This window comes from Pinus tabuliformis, chromosome 7 (genome assembly GCF_031772625.1).
Source record: "Pinus tabuliformis cultivar Carrire ecotype Pingquan chromosome 7, CPIR1, whole genome shotgun sequence".
Classification (NCBI taxonomy): Eukaryota; Viridiplantae; Streptophyta; class Pinopsida; order Pinales; family Pinaceae; genus Pinus; species Pinus tabuliformis.
The window spans coordinates 1,859,747,222-1,859,753,890 of record NC_142293.1 but is presented as its reverse complement, the minus strand read 5'-3'; the positions used below and the strand labels follow the sequence as shown (position 1 = coordinate 1,859,753,890).

At 41.0% G+C, this 6,669-nt stretch overlaps 1 pseudogene; it reads left to right on the top strand.

Annotated features, from left to right (window-relative positions):
• Positions 1-4,505: 4,505 nt before the first annotated feature.
• LOC149255875 (zeaxanthin 7,8(7',8')-cleavage dioxygenase, chromoplastic pseudogene) lies at positions 4,506-6,413 on the top strand (annotated as a pseudogene).
• The last annotated feature ends 256 nt before the right edge of the window (positions 6,414-6,669 follow it).

The window sequence follows — 6,669 nt, the reverse complement described above, 5'->3', positions numbered from 1 at the left end:
CTGCCAGCTAATGATGGAGCTTGCATTGGTCCACACAAATCTGAGTGGATAATCTCTAAGGGTGTCTTTGCCCTTATACTTTTCCCTGATGGAAAACTCTCTCTATGTTGTTTGCCCAATATACAACCTTCACAAAGGCTGTCCGGCTTTTCTATCAATGGTAATCCCTTTACCATTCCTTTTCTGCTCAGTAAGTTTAGACCTCCAAAATTTAGATGTCCGAATCTCAAGTGCTATAACCAGTTCTCATCCTTTGGCACGCTTTGGAAGGCCTCTTGGGTGACTGCTGCCATTTCCCTTTTGTTTTTCAAATCTGCCCTTATCCTGAGAGGGAACATCCTGTTCCTTGTCATCTGCACTTCAGCAATGCATCTCTTGCTGGGTGGTATGTCCATGATGGTGCACACATCATTTACAAAGTAAACATTGTAACCCTTTTGGATAAGCTGTCCAACACTCAATAGGTTACATCTCATTCCGGGGACATAGTATACATCTGCTATGGTTTTCTTTTCTCCTTGCTTTGTAAATATCTTTACCTCCCCTTTTCCCATAACAGACACTTTACTATCAGTTCCTAGTGTGATCTCTGATTTCAAATTCTGATTTAAGGCTGAAAAGAGGGCTATATTCCCTGTCATATGGTTGCTGCAACCTGAGTCTAAAAACCATATGTCTTCACTATGTGTTTCAGCCATGTTACAAGATAACAGGACATTATTTTGACTGCTGTTTTCTCTTGTAACATTTGCATTTTGTCTGCTGTTTATATCATGCTGTTTCTTTCTACAATCACTAGCATAATGTCCATACTTTTTGCAATAATAGCATTGAACATTAGATTTATCATACCTTTGTCCTTGAGCATGATGTTGTCCTCCTTGTTGGCTGCTGCCTTGGCCTTGGTTCTGATTTGGATTGATGCCTCTTCCTTGTGCATTTGATGCGCTGTTCCTTCCTCCTCTGTTCTGGCTTCTGCCTCTTCCTCTTCGGTTTCCTCTTCCTTGACCTCTTCCTCTTCCAAAGGACATCTGGGTCTTGAAGGCTTGCTCAAGAGATGAGTTTTCATTCCTACTCAACCTCTGCTCATGTGTTATCAGTGATGCATGTAGCTCATCAACTGAATAGTTTGAGAGATCCTTTGTCTCTTCAATGGTGGTGACTATGGCATCAAACCTTGAGGGTAAGACCCTCAATATTTTCTCCACAATCCTTCTGTCTTCGATGGTTTCTCCATGAGTTCTCATTTGTGTGATTACACCAATCACATGAGTGAAGAATGAGTCAATGTTATCTGACTCCTTCATGTTCAAGTTCTCAAAATCCTTTCTCAGCAATTGTAGTTTTGCTGTCTTCACTCTCTCCATGCCTTGATAGGCTGTCTTAAGGGTTTCCCATGCTTCATTGGATGTCTTAGCTGCTGCTAACCTTGGAAACACACTCTGGTCTACTGCTAGATACAACAACACACGGGCTTTTGAATCCTTCTTCCTATTGCTCTTCAGCAGATCCTTCTCTCCCTGAGTTAATGCATTGAACTCAGTTTCATCTGCTGGTTCTTCAAAACCTTCCTCAACTATTTCCCATAAGTCTTGGGAAGCAAACAAGGCTTTCATAGTTATTGACCAGTAGTCATAGTTCTTCCCATTAAACTGTGGGAGCTGGGTGTTAAACATACCCATACCAGTGCTTGTGCTGGCCATTCCTTGACTGTGTATTTAAAACACTGACTGTCTCTTCAATAACAAACAAGATAGCTATGAAGAATACCTGAATCCTTCGTTGTCTGAGTCTTCTAACTGCCTGAGAAGTTTTGCTGCAGCAACAACCTTCTCCCTTCAGCTTCTTTAACTTCTTTAAAGAGCCTGGTCCTGCTCTGATACCACTGTTGGGTATTTTTTTTCAATGGGGAAAATACCAAAAACCAAATATTCAAACACACAGAGGCAATGCTATGCTCTGTTTCTTTGACTCCAGGATCTTTTGTGCACACAGAAGACTTAAAAAAAATTTCACTGAGAGATAGAGTATTTCACCATCATAAAAAACATTTCTATTAAAAAACTAATACAAACTTCATCCTCTTTTTCTGAGAGGGATTTACCACTGTAAAATCCTTTTTATATTCACTGCTGTGAAAAACAACTTACTGCTGTAATAAAAGTTTACATAAGTTTACTGCTGTAACAAAAAAATTCACACAGGCTTACAAAAATCACTTCACCATTTTCTTTATGCACTTGCAAAACCACACATGGTTTTTCTTACACCTCTGTTTTACTATGCCTCACAAAAACATTACAAAAGACATTTTTGCACTGCTGTGCATACATCCTCTGGTTCTTCTTTTCGCTGCTGCGAACACCTTACATTTTCCTCCCGTGTGCAACCAACAAAATAATAACAAGCATATATGACTTAACTAGTAAAAAAAATTTATTATACTACTATTGGTTTCTTCAATGCATATGGTCAACGACTAAATAAATATATATGCCGTATATAAAACTAAATGCATTAAGTGCCCTATGTAAAAAAAACTTAACTATTCACCTAAGTTTATGACAATGCATTAATGAAAGGTATGGTCAACCATGCTTTTAATTTACTCCACGCAATAGTTTTAATTTGATGCAGGCCCGTGTGCAGGTTTAATCAACCAACGGCGGAGAAAGGTGGAGCAGATCCGACGGTAGAGAATGATATCGGAAGGCCAACATGTGCTGAACATTAACTCTCGAGATTCTTACGTTGCGTTACGTCAGGGGTCAACCACGCGTCAGCGCCATATTTTCTCGGGTTCGATCATCGGAAAATCCCTTCTGCCTGAAATCAACCCGAGAGCTTTCCGGCGAGGTTTATTGACCGGTTTCTGGCAGCTGCGTTGAAATTAGATTTCAACATTGATATCATCCATCGTTCACTCCTGCAAATCTGTCGTCAGTGAGACCCAAGTTGGTGTACAGCCAAATATTTTTCTAAACTTCGCTTCCGAATGATGCATTTTAATAATTTTTATCCTGCACCGGGAAAGTGAAACTCAGCGCATATTCACAAATTTTATTCTGCACCGACAATCTCGAGTAGCATCATGCATGGTGACTGCTCCTGTAAATCCGCCTGGTGTACCGCAAGATGCCTCCAATTTTTTGAATTTCATTACAAAACAAAAACAGTTTTCTTTGTGAGATTTCTATCTATATGTACCATAGCCCTATGCCTGAGTTTGAGTTAGTGCCATTGCAATATTTTAAATTAAATCATCGACTTAAAATTTTTGACCTTTTTGGTGATGGATAGGGTGTTAAGCAATAATGTAATGTAAGGAGCGAAATTTGTATTTTTTTGGGCCCAGCTTAACAGTTTTATAAGCACCGACTTTATCTGTCGAATCGATTCATGCATCACGGACATTAAAGTCGCTACCATTGTAACGTGAGCATTATTATGCATGGTGACTCCTCTCCAAATCTGTCCTCCCATAAACCAAGTTGGTTTACAACCAAGTTTTTGTTAAATTCTTTTATGATTCGGTACTCTGCAAATCTGTCGTTCACATGAGCCACATCATGCATGGTGACTGGTCCTGTAAATCCGTTAGCCATTTCATTTTTGTTTTACTTTACTCATTATGAGAGATATGTAAGTATGTCGCGTTCAATTTGATTCAAATATTTTACTCTAAAAAAATTTTTATTTGAGGAGATTTGATCGCTCTAGACTCTTGCTAGATCTGTGGTTAAGATGAATCTATACTAGTTTATTTATTTTTCCGTGAAAACGCTGATCATAACTCATTTTTCAAACCACGGGGTTTGCTAGATGCCATCTTCGACTATTCACATAATCCCAAAAAAAAAGTTAATTACAATCTTGCAATTAGATTATCTTGGTTTTTTTTCTTTTTTTAAACCTATCACAACTCAGTGGTGCAGTGAGGATAGCCATTTCTAGGTGCTAACAACGAATGTATGGGGACTCATCACCTTTATTCAAGGAAAACCATGCCACTAGAGTAACCAACTGATGGTTCGTAAGGGGCAAGGTTTCACTACTGCAAAATGCCTCTAGATTTTGAGCCGATCTAAGGAAAACTAGATGTTAACCAAACAAAAACAATTTTAGAGCATACTCTAAACCCATCTTACTATTAAAATATATTAATTTAATTAATTAATTACATCTTACCATTAAAATATCTTAATTTCATTAATTAATTACACTTTGTCTTGGAGTGAAATGTAACTGTACTTGAATCCAAGAATGTAGAGTATCTTGGTTTAATTAATTAATTACGCCTTGTCCTATTGTTTGAGAGAAATGAACCTGTACTTGAATCCAAGAGTGTAGGCATTTACGTAGACGATAGGCAAAAGCTAGAGATTGCGTACAAGCTAAGACTGGGCGATCAATATCTTTCATAATTTATTCAGACAGTACAATATATTAACATTGTCGAAACTCCCCATGCTGCTGTGTCCTCTAATCTACTGGGATCTCTTCGAGCGGAGAGTTGAGACAAGCACACCGTGGAGGCTTGCAATATCTCATCTGCTGCATCTATGGCAACTAATTCCTTCACAAGCTACTCTTCTCTTTTTCTAAACATTTCAATAACATCATACTCTGTTAGGTTCCCTGGTAACCATCCTCACCCTACAGTTGTGTTTTCTCAAAACACTGCAGAAGAGAAAGCCCCCGCCTTTAAGTCATCCAAGAACAAACCTGCTCATGTGAATGGTGTGGGATCTCAGAGTCATGACTTCAAATCCACGTTCCCTGCTACCCCTATAGGCAAAACCGACTTTGGTGTACTCAGAAATCTTAACTTGCGGGCGTTACCAGCGGATTTGTGCAATGCCGTGGACGATTTTATCAATAATTATTTGGAGAAAGTGCCTCTGAGACCTTGGGTGGATCCACGCCTAGTTTTGGCCGACAACTTCTCTCCGGTGGAGGAGACGGGACCCGTAGAGTGTGTTAAAATAGAGGGCACTCTCCCCGCATGCCTCGATGGCGTTTACATCCGCAATGGACCGAACCCAAGATTCATGCCCACCAGTGGTCACCATCTGTTCGATGGCGATGGGATGCTTCACGCCATCAGATTCAAGAACGGGCGCGCGACTCTGTGCAGTCGTTTCGTGCGCACGCACAAATTCGTTCAAGAAGACATTGCAGGACGCCCCTTGATGCCCAACGTCTTCTCCAATTTGTACACCTCGGGTGCCACATTGGCCAGGGTAGTGTTACTCGCCGTTAGAATGGCTCTCGGCCTATTCGATCCCTCCAATGGCGTGGGATTGGCCAATACGAGTGTTTTATATTTCAATCACAAATTCATGGCTCTGGCGGAATCGGATCTTCCATATGTGGTCAAGCTCACGCCACGCGGCGATGTCGAAACCGTTGGAAGATCAGGTTTCGACGAGAGGCGACAATTCATGTGCATGACGGCGCACCCCAAAATCGATCCCGACACGGGCGAGCTCTTCGCATTTCGTTACGCCCCTTTTCCTCCGTTTCTCAATTATTTCCGAGTGTTGCCCACCGGAGAAAAGGAGCCCGACGTCGGAATTTGGTCGATGCGACGGCCGTCGTTTATTCACGACTTTGCGATCACCAAGCAGTATGCCATATTTCCCGAACTCAGATTGTGGTGAAAGTCATGGACATGATTCTGGGAAGCGGCTCTCTCGTGGGTTGCGACGCCGACAAGGTCCCGCGGCTCGGCGTTCTCCCGCGCTACACAACGGACGAGGCCGCGATGAAATGGTTCGAGGTCCCTGGCCTTAATTTCTTCCATTCGCTCAACGCGTGGGACGAGGGCCACGATATCGTGTTAATTGTGGCCAATTCGTGCCCGGTGGAGCACGTTCTGGAGCGAATCCATCTCGTCCATTCAACGGTAGAGATGGTCCGCATAAATTTGACAAACGGGACTGTGTCCAGAGAGCCACTGTCTTCAAAATGTTTGGAGTTCGGGGTCATGAATCCCCGGTTCGTTGCGAAGAAGAACAGGTATGCATACATGTCGATAGGAGCACCGTTGCCTAAACTCTGCGGGGTCGTTAAACTTGACTTTGATATGGTGAAAGCCACGGCTGCCAAGGAGTGCGTGGTTGCGTCAAGATTGTATGGCGAAGGTTGCTTCGGAAGTGAGCCCTTCTTCATCTCCAGGACTTCAGATTTAAAGGCAGAGGAAGATGATGGGTATATTGCGGCCTTTGTCCATAATGAAGGGACGGGCATTTCCAGCTTTGTGGTGATGGATGCGCAGTCTCCCACGTTAGAAATCGTTGCCTCCGTTGAGCTCCCTGTAAGAGTTCCCTATGGATTCCATGGGCTTTTCGTGAGTGATCGAGTCTTGCGTACTCAAAGTGAATCTTAATTCGTTGATTATCAAATTTTATTAGTGAGTTGTGGATTAATTAGTTCGTATGTTATTTAGTTTTAATTAAAATTTATTTTTAAATTTTAAAGCGAGTTTTAGAATGGGAGTTAATGGTTAAAAAGTTGTAATAATTTAATTTCAATAATTATAATTGTGATAATAATATTTAATTATTGATATAATTCGACAATCTAAGTAACGACATTTAATTATTAAGTAAAATTTAATTTTAATTAATTTTTAATATAAAGTTACTTGTTTATTTAAAAAATTAT